Source organism: Corvus hawaiiensis, chromosome 8 (assembly GCF_020740725.1).
Source record: "Corvus hawaiiensis isolate bCorHaw1 chromosome 8, bCorHaw1.pri.cur, whole genome shotgun sequence".
Classification (NCBI taxonomy): domain Eukaryota; kingdom Metazoa; phylum Chordata; class Aves; order Passeriformes; family Corvidae; genus Corvus; species Corvus hawaiiensis.
Genome location: NC_063220.1, coordinates 33,997,026 through 34,010,475, shown reverse-complemented (window position 1 = coordinate 34,010,475; position 13,450 = coordinate 33,997,026).

The window sequence follows — 13,450 nt, the reverse complement described above, 5'->3', positions numbered from 1 at the left end:
CTTCTCAAAGACCAACCTATAGCTCCATTAAGGTACTTGGATTTGGATACAGTTTGCCTGATGCTGCTGGCATTAGGATTCCAAAGTGAATTTAACCAGTTTGTCCTGAGGAAAGTGTGGGGGTTTAATGAATACAGAGAAAAAAGTGAGAACACAACATCAGCTGGACTCCTGCCATGTCTGACAGCTTCATCTTCCCCTCCTGGGGAAGCTCTTGGCCGGGCTGTCTAGGGAACATGTTTGATGTTTCCTTCTCTAGATGGGCAGGGATAACTGATGATGGTCTCCTGCTGAGCACAGGGAGCCACCCCTGAGGTGACAGACCCACTGGGACATCCACACTGGGGCTGGTACAGACAGCAAACCCCTTATTCCAGGTAAAAAACCCTCTTTTCCCAGCTTGTTTCCCTGTTAGGACCCAGTTATCCAAGCATTAGGCTTTGGGAGGTGACTCGCTGTGGTGAGGACAGTGTATCTGGCTGAGGAGAGTGGAGGTTTGGATAGTGCCAAGCTGTTCTTTGGAAATGAAGGTGATCCGAAGAGCTGAGGGACAGGGATGGCTTGCTTTCATTAGTCACCGCTAAGACCTTGGTTCCTGGATCTCATAAAGGCCAGGAGAGGTTGAGGATTTGCTCTTTTCACAGTGTGGCAGCAGTAGATGCTGCAGGCTCAGTATCCAATGGGAAGTGGAGAGTGGAGGAACTATCTCCCTGGAGGATCCAAGGAGATGGGGAGATATCTTCTCCTCCTCATTTAGCTGAGCCACTTCAATCCTCTTTCTAGAAAAACCCTTTCCCATGGTACTACCTTTGTTTTGCCTTTAGCAGGGACACACAGGAACAGCTTCTCACAGCATTTGCCCCAAATTCAGAGAATCAGAACCATGGAATGGTTTGGGTTGGAAGTGACATAAAAAATCATCTTGTTCCAACCCCCTGGAAAGGGCAGGGACACCTTCCACTAGACCAGGTTGCTCAGGGCTCCATCCAGCCTGGCCTTGAGCACTTCCAGGTATGAGGCATCCACAGTTTCTCTGGGCAGTCTGTTCCACCTGTTATGGGGATTTGCTACTTTGAGGGCAGCGGCCTCTCCACAGATTTCCTTTAAAAGAAAACAGAGTGAAAAGCCAATAGCAGGGGTCAGGCAGACAGGAGGGGGATCCCACGTGCCTTTTCTCCTTAGGAAATGAGAAAAAAACGTAAATTACTGAGATTTAGGTTTCCTCTCTGATGATCCACAGCCTCCTGCCTCACCCAGTACCCCAGCTCTTATCTCATACCTGCTCTTTCCATCTTGGAGATTTTGGAAATTCAGTTCCATCTGGTTCTTTCTGATGGAAAGATAGTGTATCACAGGCAAGGCAGGCAGGGCTCTGTTAATTAATGGTAATCCCTTAATCCCAGGGAGATGTGAGAGACTGAGCTGCCCATTGAGTGCACAGAGGTGTCAGACCCAGACCAGGAAAACTGTCCATCCAAGATGGCACCAGAGAGGTTTTTTCCCCTCTGATTATCTATATTTCTATTATCTATAGTTCAATAATTAGGTGTTATCACAAGAATTTTTCCCCCACCGTTGGTTGTCATCATCTCGTGAAACCACTTTTGCCAGCAAAAAGAAAAGGAAAATTATTTCTTTTGCAGTTTTAAGGGGAGTCAGAGGTGAAGTTTGCTAGGACAGCTTTTCTTCCCATCTGCCTTTCCTCCTGGCATCAACATTTTTTTCTAGAGAAAAGCCCTGATGCCAAAAAGCACCATTTCACTTGGACAATTTACCATGTTTAATCTGGAACATTCCTCAGTGCTTTCATCCAGTCAGCCAAAACTGTTCAGCTCTCAGCTTTGCAACATAAAAATACCCCTTTCCTTTTTTAAAAAAAATGTTGTGTATGTCAGTTCTTCAACACCAAAAACAAGCAAGAGCGGAAAACATCCAGATCATGTAATTCCCATGGAAAATTGCATTTGAATGAAAAAATTTTTCTTCCTAGAATGTTAGTATTCATTAAAAAAAATTAAAATAACATATATATAGACTGGTTCTGCTTCTGCTGGTGCCTGTGTTTCCTTCTCCAGCAGGAAAGCACCACATCCCACTGCATGCCAGGAGGCACAATTGGGCTGTAGGATTAAGGCCACAGTGACACATCCTACATCGTTTACCTCTCCTACTTCCCACTGGCAGACTTTGAGCTTTCAAAGTCACTGGCCCAGCAGGAAACAGCAGGGCAGTGTTTTGATGGCCTAAATTTCTTCTGAGTCACCTTAGCAGTGCCCTTCTTCTCTTTATTTGCTCTGGGTTTGTTGTGTTGCCTGTCTCTGTGTTTTCCATTGTCACTCAGCCTTGGGTTGAGGCCAACATTAAGGCTCCAAAGGAGCTTGTTGGGCCTGGCAGAAGGGTGAGTTTTATCCCTGGATTGTGCTGACCTGGAATTTAAAAAGCTAGGAGATCTCCCCAGCTGGGGAGTGATGGAGCTGTGCCCAGGGTGGATGCTCACACCTGCTCTGACTCCTGTGGGCTGTCATGAGGTCAAGCAAAGCAGAGCATGAAAAGGAGGGTGATGTTTTGCTAAAATTTGTTATCTCGTGATGTGAAGCTCCTTGGGGTGGCTCACACACTTTCCAAGGATTCTCGATAGACCTTCTTCTCTAGGGTGGTCTGTGCCCTCTGCCAGACTCCTCAGGAGGGGAGGATCCATCCTGGATTTGCTGGGGTGTAAGATTTAGGAGCTTTTACTTTTTTCTCAGTATTAGCAGGGTTGTAGGAAATCTAAAATGTGGGCTTCAAATTAAAAATTTACACCAATACCATTCCTGGTGCATGCCATTAAAAAACTGCTGGGTTAAACAGGTACAGCACAATTCCACACACCCAGCAGTGCTATTCCAGGTCTAATGAAACCTTTCCCTCAAACACAGGGAAGTCTGACTGTTTCCTCAAAGCACTCTCCTTAATAAATCCATCCCTGCTGTAAACTCTGGTTGTCTTCGAGGGTCTCTGACCTTCCTTTGCTTCTCAGCTGCAGGGAGATGGGATGGGATAACAGGTGAGGCACATTCCCTGCTAAGGCCATTTTGTTGAGTGGACCCAGTTGCTGGGGGATAAAAGGGACCACCTGAGCAGCTCCAGGATGGTATAAGCTCCTCTTTGCTGGGTCTCTGCAGGAGGAGCTCAAGGTCTGCTGTATTTAAGGCTAGTATTTACTATCCCCTACTCTACTTTTTCCTTTATTTTAAGAGCTAAAGGACTCTCTGGCTTTTTGCAGCTCTTCTTTCATGGCATAGGAGAAGATTTTGGGAAAGTAGAGCTCATCTTTTCATCAGTTGTTAAGAGAGTTGAAAGCACCAGCTTTTCTTTCTCTTTGGTGCTTGAATTCCCTTATCTTGTGGTGCTTGGAGCAGCCTTTTGGCTTATGAAAGCTGTATGTGGGGATGGCTGGCAAGCCACAAAAGGTGCCTGATGGGAAGCCAGGAAAGATGCCTGCTGAAAAGCATCTTGGCCTGAGCATAGGAATAGCAGCAATCCTTCATATGGGAAGGAAAAAATAATGCTGGTGCTGTGATATGTGCTGATGCTGTGTGTGTGTAATTGCTGGGATGTGGATAAAACCCCAGCTGTGTTTAGCTTTAGTTTTATATTTCTTTGGATGGCTGAACCGGAAAAGGAAAGAAATGAAGAAAGAGCTGCACATGCATAAAAAAATAGAGGTGGATAAGACCTAGGTCATCTGCTCAGTACTTTCCTGCCACCAGATGATTGTGCCTGGACTCAAATCTCTGCTCTAAGTTGTGGCTGGGAATACATTAACCTTTAAAACAATAGTATTAGAATTTTATATATTTTCTTTAGCCAAAATGCTGGAAACCTGGTAAATGTGAAGGGCAGGTTGTGTTGAGCGAGTGATACCTCAGGAAACTGGATTTCAGGGGCTTTATTCATGAAGGAGTACTCAGCCTGTTAGAATTCCCTTGGAGGTGGTGCTGACCTGGGGGACTGGGCTCTGTCCTTCCAGGACTTTGTGGCCACCAGTGAAGCCCAGGCAAAGCCAACGGGGTCCCTGTGACAGCACTGGTTCTGCTGTCTGGTCTGTTGTTGCAGTGGGGATCCTGCAACACGCATATATCAAACCAGGAGTCCCGTGGAAAGGAAATATATATGGACAGACAGATTCTTGATAGCTGTTTCAGAGAGATGTTTATTTCTCCAGCCGCATGACCGGAGCTCTGCCCAGGAACTGTTCCAGTCACGGGACCAAGGGTCCTTCTGCCCGCGCAGGGAACACAAACCAACCAATGGGAACGAGGCTGAGCAGGGACAGCGAAACCCCGTGTCTGTGCCCTCAGGGCCCCTCTCCCAGGGCTACACGGCGGGGGAGGGACCCCAACACCTCACCCGTTTTATTTTAATAAAAGGAGAATGAAAACAACTGGATAAACATAACAAGAACAGTTTCAAAACAAAACAAGCCACCCTCCTGAGTCTTTAAATGTCCAATCAGATTCTGTGGAACATCTTAGGGCTGACAGAAGGGAGACAGAAATCTCTGAGCATGCTTTGTGGGGAAACTGAGGCAGGAGAGGGTTTAACTTCTTCCCTCCCCCTTTTCATCCCCCACTCGGCATTGGAAAGGGATTTTTGGGGAAACAATTGGCAAAGGTATGGTTTTGTGAGGGAAACCATGGATGAAAAAACAGATTGGGAATACACTGGGGGTAATAGGACATAGGGTAAAAGGGAAAGGTGGGATTAGGAAAGGGAAACTGTAGGGGGGGCTTACAATGGAGATATTGTCTAACATGACTACGATTTTTTGCATATATACTGCCTTTTACAGAAACACCATCAGGCCCAGTGACCTGCGATGCTTGTAACCCTTTTCTCCCTAGTACAATATTAAATTCCACCACCTCTCCATCTCCCAAGCTTGGGATGCATTTTTCAGGGTTATTCTTTTTAATAGCAGTTCTATGCACGAATATGTCTTGCTGGTTGTCACACCTTGTTATAAAACCATAATTTTGCTTAACATTATACCATTTTACTATCCCTAAGGTCTTAGGTACTATGATCTTTTCCTTTTTCCGAGTGGCTGCTGTTTTCTGTCTCGCTGCGTCTTTGTTCTCTCTTTCGGTCGCTCCCGTGTTGGAATTGTCGGGGCTGCTGGTGCCTGCGCGCTCTTCCCGGGGTCGCGTTCGGGGCTGCGCAGGCCGGGCCGCGCCGCTCAGTTCTCCGTGCGTCGCCTCCTCTGGTCGCAGCTTCGCTGCCGATGCCGGGCGCTGTACCCACGTCTCGGCCGGGCCCCCGAGCGACGACCCCCCCATGCCCTGCTCCAGCGCGTGTCTCGGCTGGGCGTGGCTCCGTGCCACCGCCGCCAGCCGCTGCCCGCGCGCCACCCCTCTCGGTCGGGCGTTCACGGGGCTCGCTCCACCACGCGCTGTGCAGGGCCGGGTGGGCACCACCGGGTCCCGCCGCTCCCGCTGCGCCTCGCTCCACCACCGACACTGCGGCTCGCGTGGCTCCACCCGCACGCGGGAACTGCCTCGCTGCTGCTCGCAGAGCGCTCGGTGCACGTGGCCTGGGCCGCACGGTCCCTGCGCCAGGCTTCCCTTCGCCAGGACACAGCTGACATTGCTCAACAGTCTTGGTAATTAAATAATATTCACGAAAATATTCTTCCATCGGCATATATTTTGACTCAGAAATTAACTGTGTCCAAACGGTTTTCCAAAAGCCCTTCGTAAGAATTAAATCCCAAGAAACATAGAAAAAGTTCTTAAACAACCATGCCAGGAAGTGTTTCAGTTCTTTTTGAGCTTGAATCAAGCTAAAATTTACAAATCGTTGTTCAAGAATCATTTTAAGTTTAAGATAAATGTCCATATGCGGCTCTGAGAGCCAAGAGTCTTCCCACGGTTCCTCCATAGTTTAGATATGGAATAGCAAAGCAGAACCAAGAAGAGGAATCCAAAGTTTCCAGGGTTTACTCACACAAATCAGTCGCTTAGGGATGGGGGATCGTTCTGCCCGCATTATCCACCATTTGTTGCAGTGGGGATACTGCAACATGCATATATCAAACCAGGAGTCCCGTGGAAAGGAAATATATATAGACAGACAGATTCTTGATAGCTGTTTCAGAGAGATGTTTATTTCTCCAGCCGCATGACCGGAGCTCTGCCCAGGAACTGTTCCAGTCACGGGACCAAGGGTCCTTCTGCCCGCGCAGGGAACACAAACCAACCAATGGGAACGAGGCTGAGCAGGGGCAGGGAAACCCCGTGCCTGTGCCCTCAGGGCCCCTCTCCCAGGGCTACATGGCAGGGGAGGGACCCCAACAGTCTGTCCATGGGAATTCCAGCTGGAGCTGTAGGAACAGCTCATGATAGTACAGGGAGTAGAGAAAGTGTTGCCTCAAGGCATGTAGTTTTTTTAAGCTCTCATGTAGACTAATTAAATGGTATTCGGGAGCTGTAGAGCTCCTGTGTGATTTCCGCAGCTGTTCCCTGGAGTTGGGTGGCAGGGAAATCATGGAATGGTTGGGGTTGGAAGGGACCTGAAAGAGCAACTAATTCCACCCCCCTGCCATGGGCAGGGACACCTTCCACTAGACCAGGCTGCTCCAAGCCCTGTCCAGCCTGGCTGTGAACACTCCAGGGATCCAGGGGTAGTCACAGTTGCTCTGGGCAACCTGTGCCAGGGCCTCATCACCCTACATGTAACAATTTATTCCAAATGTCCCATTTAACTCTGCCCTCTGTCAGATTGAAGCCATTCTCCCTTGCCCCATCACTCCATCCTTTGTCCCAAGTCTCTAGCTCTCCTGGAGCCCCTTTAGGCCCTGGAAGGGGCTCTAAGCTCTCCCCAGAGCCTTCTCCAGGTGAGCACCCCCAGCTCTCTCAGCCTGGCTCCAGAGCAGAGGGACTCCAGCCTTCTCAGCATCTCCATGGCCTCCTCTGGACTCACTCCAGGAGTTCCAAGTCCTTATGTTACCTTTCTTCCTCTCTCATTTCACAGCAGCCTGGCAACCAGCAAGGAGTGTGTCTCCTTGAGTTTTGTTAGTGCCCAGGGAGTGACTTCAGTAGGAATGATTTGTCTGTGGCTTTCAAAGTGGCACCATTAAATTTCCATCACTGTTTTTGCTTGTTTCACAGGCAAGACAACCAGTATACCAGATTGGAGGAGCTCTGTCTGGTGCCTCATCCTCTGTGCATTTCTTATCCTGAGCCTCTGCTACTGAATTCTTGTGTGCTGAGATGGTGCTGCAATTTTAAGTGGCTGGAAACCTCTTCCAAAGGAAGAGCAGGTCCAACTTGGAAACAACATATTTTTTAATCTTCTCTTTGGACTGTTGTCTGCTGCTTTTCTGAGTTATTCAGCAAGTTCCAACACAAAGACACAAAGAGAGATGTACTGTTATTATTGGTGGTTGTTGTTCCTAAGTCTTTATTGATTTTTATGAAAGAAATAATAACAATGTGCATGCAGTATCCAGCTAACAAAAGAGGTCTTGCAGTATTGATCTTAAATTAAATATAGAGAAGGAGAATCCAACTGGGATATTGACAGGCAAATACAAAGCCTTGTGTTTCAGGGCAGTGCTGGAGTGAAAGCAGGACTTTGCCTTGTCACAGCCCACCTTGATGAGAAGACAGCCAGCATTGTTCTTCTCTACAGCTCCTCAACAAACATGTCCAAAACATCTCCTGAGGCCAGAAAGAAGGATGTTATCAGTAGGAGGGAGCTGCTCCCTGAGACTCGACTTGACTTTGGGCTGATCTGTGATACCTGGGGGAAACTGGGCTGCCCCCAGGGCAGCAGGAGTGGGGTGTGAGCCTTGTAATGCCTAAAGGTACCTCGGTCAAACTGCTGTGCTTGAGCACACAGATGGGTTTCTGTAGAGGGTTTCCTCTTTGTCCGAGTTGCTGGTGCACATCAAAGCCAGGCTGCAGGGGGCTTGGAGAAACCTGGGATAGTAGAAGGTGTTCCCTGCCTATAGCAGGGGGTTGGATCTAGGTGATCTTAAAGGTCCTTTCCAACCCAAACCATACCATTCCACGATTCCATGGGGAGCTCAGGGCATCCTTTCAGCAATGAGAAAGTCATGAGGAGGGAAAGCAAAGAGAAAATCTGTTCCTCATGGTTGGTCTGACTTTCTTCCTGTTGGATTAGCTTGCCAATTCTGAGTCAAGGGTTGACTCATCCCAAGTAGGGAAGGGTGTAAGGGACCAGCTCTGACATTGCTGCTGATCTGAAGTCCATCCTCTTTATCCAACCCTAACAGACGGCCTGGAAAAGATCTCTCTCCTTTTTTTCTCTCCTTCCTTTCTTTCTGCATGTTCTCACACATCTCAAGATGTAACTTACATGAGAGAGATGGTGTTGCTGCTGTTCCACCTGAGAACAGGAGCTACTAGATGCCACGTGAAAAAGTGTCAGTCTTTGTTGCTGGATTCTCACCCCAAAAATGGTAAGTTCAATGAGGCTCAGGTAATGTCAGAATTTGTCTCTCCCTTGACTTTACAAGGAATTCCTGAGCACAATATTGAATCACAACCATATTGAATCACAACTGTATCTCTGCTCTTAAATCATTTCCTCTAGCAAAACATCACCCCACAGAGGCAGTCCTTTCAGTGAAGACAAAAGTGAAAGTGTTTATTGGTTTGAAAAGATCCCTCTGTGTGCCAGAATCAGTGTGAGAGAGAATGGAGTGTGAGTGCCTCTGGCAATGCCTTCACAGGGCGGTTTATCATGCTGGCATGAGAAGGAGCTGAGCAAACACAAATATTAAACTAATATTTTTGGCGCTCAGTGAATTTTGATTGTCAGCTTGCGGTGCCCGAGGCAGCAAACAGGAATGAGATGCATTATCCTTAAGCTTTGTATTCATGGCTGAATTGATGCTCCTTTTCTATTTATTTATAAGTGTGTGTGACTCTAGGTATTGCTATTTATATGTTGCGTGAGGGAGAGATGCTAATGAGGACCCAGCTGAGGCTGCCGAATCAAGAGGTAAAACAGCAAAACCAATGAGGTTTGGTCCTCAGGATACCTAAATCTACACCAAATTGATGATGTGGCAATTTTCTGCTCAAATGTGACTGGAGAGAGGGCCAAGGATGTTTAGGATGAGTGGAAAAGACTCCACATTTTCCAGATCTCTGCAGTTCAGTGTCAAGAATCCTTCATCCTACCAAGATGTGGGGCAAAAAGGAAAGCTGAGGATTGGTTGATCACCAGAAGGTCAAGGCTAATTCAGAGGCTTTTGCTCAGCTGTGGGATAGAAACCTGTCTTCTGCCTCCAGCTGTGCCCCAAATTGGTGCTGCCAGACTTGACTTCAAGGAGCTGGGATGATATTTTTTGGTGTGCTGTTTTCTTTTTTTTTTTCCCCCCCGTTCTTTTTTTTTTTTTTCCCTTGGACAGACACTGAGGAAAAAAAAACAAGATTGTCAACCCATGACCCTTCTGAAAAGATGGGACCACCTTTCAAGCTCCAAAGAGCCCTGCTGTTGGTTGAGAGGCATTTTGTGGAGACTGTACCAATTATGTGGGATTTTTCAGAGTGTGGGAGCTGTTATTTTCTTGAGTGAGCAATGAAGAGGCTGAGAGGTATGAGAGGTGATAGACAGCTTTGCAAGGGAACTGCAGTTAACCTGGAGTTAAATTGAACTCCCTGGGAGCATTGGGAGCCAAAGACAAGTTCTGTGTGTTGCTGCACATGGGAAGAAGCACTTCCCAGGTCACTGCATGTGGCTTCACAGAGGGAGCTTGTCCAGCACCAGGTTTGTTCATCTCCCGGGTCATCCTTGTGGGAAAATGCAAGAACCAAGCTCCTTCCTGTGGGGAGATTCAAGAAAATTTCCATGTTGTGCTCCTTACTCAAACCTGGTTAAAAAAATGAGCTGAATGGCAAAGAGAAAAAGGACAAGCAGTTCTCTTTTTTTTTTTTTTCTTCTTAGCCATCTTTGAGGGTGATTCACCTTCCCCAAATTCCTGACAATTTCTCAAAATGACCAGCAGCTCTATCTTGTAGTTTCTGACTCATAAACTGCTGGAAGTTTCTTGGGCTGAATTCAGACTAAGAAAAATGTAAGCATTGGGTTTGATCCTGCATGAAGTTGTTTTGTAGAGGGCAAGGGGCAAACCAAGAGGGGAAAAAGCAGAAGATGTAGTGAGAAAGAGGTAAAGATGAAGGAACAAGAGGTAAAACCCAAAAAGGAAACCTGTATGTGGATTTTGAGCAATGGAGAAAAAAAATAATCTGTTCTGAGGCCAAACAAATGTGCAAAATTATGAATGATGCAAAACTTGGAGCTGTGGTTGGTTTCCTATTGTGGCAGTGATATTAGTAATAAAATCAATACCAATACTTAGCTAGGCCTAATAACTACACAGATCAGATTGGATTAGATGGATATTACTTATCCTAATAACCTGCTTTTGTTGCCATTGCACTCTAGGTAGGGATAGGTATCATGTCTCTTACTTGTAGTCGTAACTGGAAATGGTTGGTCCATACCCCAGCAATTCAACCTGTCCTGAAATGAAAAGAAAGACAGATTCCATGGAGAATCCTCTGCCTGACAGCCTTGGTGCTATGGCACATGTGACAACGCAGTGCAAGGCACTGAGAATCAAGGTAATTAAGACCAGGCTTGCCCTGAGCTTTGGACCACTAAACCCCTCCCAAAATAGGCTTTGCAGCAATTTTTGGAGGTTCTGACATCAGGTTCCAAGGCTCCATTTGATGTTGGAGCACCACCAAAAGCCCTCGACAGGTTTGTTGAAGAAGGCTGTGTTGAAATGTCTGCTTCCAGGTGAGGCAGGTCAGGCTGGGGGTCATCACCTCTTCCAGGTCAGGGTGACCACTGTGCCCCACGTCTCATCTTGGAAACCTTCCTGGCAAACTTCTGGCCTTAATCAATACTCTTCCATGAGGAACACCAGCTTAGAGAAAACAGCATATTTAAAAGCAAAAGGCATGCTGGGGTTTCTTGAATTTGTTCCAAACAGTTCTACATTCAATCACCCAGAAACTGTCTCCCTGCAGGCAACAATATCTTTTACTAATGAGGGTATGGAATAGCTGGGCTTGTACTTCACAAGTTCTTTGCTCTGACTCTGCACCTGCCCTGTTGGGGCTCCTCCCTCCTTTTTTGGGTCTTTTTGGGCTACTTTGTGTCAATGAAATCATCAGCAAAAGGAGGGGAAGGAAAAACCAAGAGGCGAGGTCACTTTAGATCTGAAATGAGAAGGATGTTCACCTCAAATCTGGGCCCTCTGAGCTGGGAAACAGGAATTTGGCTTGCTCTCCTGCTCTCCAAGTGGCACCAAGGGGGCTGCTGGGTGTCAATTCCAGACACTTTGGAATTAACTCCAGCCTTGGGACAACTTTGGCACTGCTCCACAATGTGCAGGGGGTGGGTGAAGGATGCTCTAAAAATCTCTTCATGGGCATCCCCCCCTGAATATGCACTCACATCAGTGCCTGCGGGGTGTCCCTGCTGAGCAGGGACACAGGGACCCAACAGCATCATCCCCACTGCATTGCTGCTGCCTCATTTCAGCTGGCCTGGAAGTGCTTTCAGCCTAAAAATAGACAGATTGTCCACTTCAGCTGTAATTACCAGCTAAAAAGAACTGGTGGGCAACAGGAGGGCTGGAAGATGTAGAAGGGAGGACAGAGAAGGAAAAGAGGAAAGGGAGAAAGTAACAAAGAAATGCATTGCTGGGTGTGATTGTATCCATCATCCAGGTTGCTGCCTGTGGTCCCTGTGAGGGATCCTGAACCAAGGAGGCTAGACCTGTGACTTCCTTGAGGTGCAGAAGAACGGCTTCTGTCCTGAATTATCCATCTGCCCCAAATTATTCATCCACCCCATTCCTGCATTTCCCAGCAAGCAAGGCTGGCTGGGATTGTCTACCCTTACCCCTGGGCCAAGGTAGGCTCTTTTTCAGGCAGCATGGAGCTCTGTGGTGTCCTTGACTCGTCTTCCATCAGCCCTGGCCTGTGGAAAATGCACAGAAGAGGAAGAGGGAATTTCCTCCTGTCAGGAACCAGGACTGAAATACACATACACGCTGGATCCATGAGAATTTTTTTTTTTTTTTTTTTTTTTGGGGGGGGGAGGGGGAATGTCTTTTGCCACCCTCCCCATCCCATATGTGTCCTGATCACTCACGTCTCCATTTTTCTGCAGTCTTTAAATATCAACCTCTCCACCAGCCAGGTCCTATTTGTAGAGCTGTGAACTGGATTACATTCATTTCTTTAAGTGTATCTGCCTCACTGCTTGCAGGAGCTGATGATCTTTGACTGGGCTGAAGAGGAGGGAAGTGCAATTCCAGTGCTCGCAGTGGTGCTGCCAGCCCTATCCCTTCCCCTTGCTCCAACACCCATAAGCGAGGAGGGATCCTGGGTGTCAGAGCTGGTGGGTAATGAATTAACTGGAAAACTGGAGCAATTCAAGTGACTTTCCCAGAGTCACTGACACTTCTTGGCACTGCAGCAAGGGGTCAGGAGGAGGGTCCTGGGATGATCAAGGGATCAGCAAGAAGGCAGTGATAATGTGGCAGGCAAGTTTTGGGGTTGCCAAATGCCCCCACTCCTGCACATCTCCATGAGCCAGGAATGCACCTTGGGGACAATCCCCTTTCCACCCTCTGGCTTCCCACCCCCTCCAGCACCCAGGAAGGCTGGAGAGCCCATGCACAAGCTGCTGGGATCTTAGGGAAGCACTGGCCAGATGGCAGATGGAGAGCACAGCACACCCCAAGCCTAAAGCTCTGGCTATGCCTGTGGTCTCTTTTAAATTCCAGCAGTGTCCTGTCGTTGTCAGCTAATGCCCTCTAATGGGTCCATTAAACAGCTCTGTCTTTGCCTTGGCTCCTCATTCCCCCCTCCCCTCCTCATAATCAGGCAGCATTACCTGCTCCAGAAGATACGAATACACTCCTTAAATCTGTCTAAATGACATCGCTGAACCAGCAGCAGACACACCCTTCCTTGGCCAAGGCAGACTCTTGGATGCCGGTCTGAGAGTGAGGGAGGATCCACCTCTGGCACACAGCATTCCCTGCAGGAGTGTGGGTGTCCCCAAGGGCACCTGTCTGTAATTAGAACAGATTTACAGCAGATAGTTCCTCCATCCCTGTGGAGCAGAGGGATATTTGCTTCCTCTCCACCTACTCTTGACCATAAGCTTTGCTGCTCTTCCAAACATTCCAGCCGAAAACTCTGCTCACTGCCAGGGCAAAATCTGCCATGAAACCCAGGCAGGACAGACACTCATCCCTGGCCCCCGTTTGCCTCTGCGTGGAAGCATCTCTTCAAACACCAGAGGAACAGGGACTGGAGTGACTCAAAATCAACTCCTTTTTTGCTCAGTACTTGGTTGGCTTTCTCTGGAGTTTGGGGAAATTTTTAATAACGCTGACTATTGATAATCT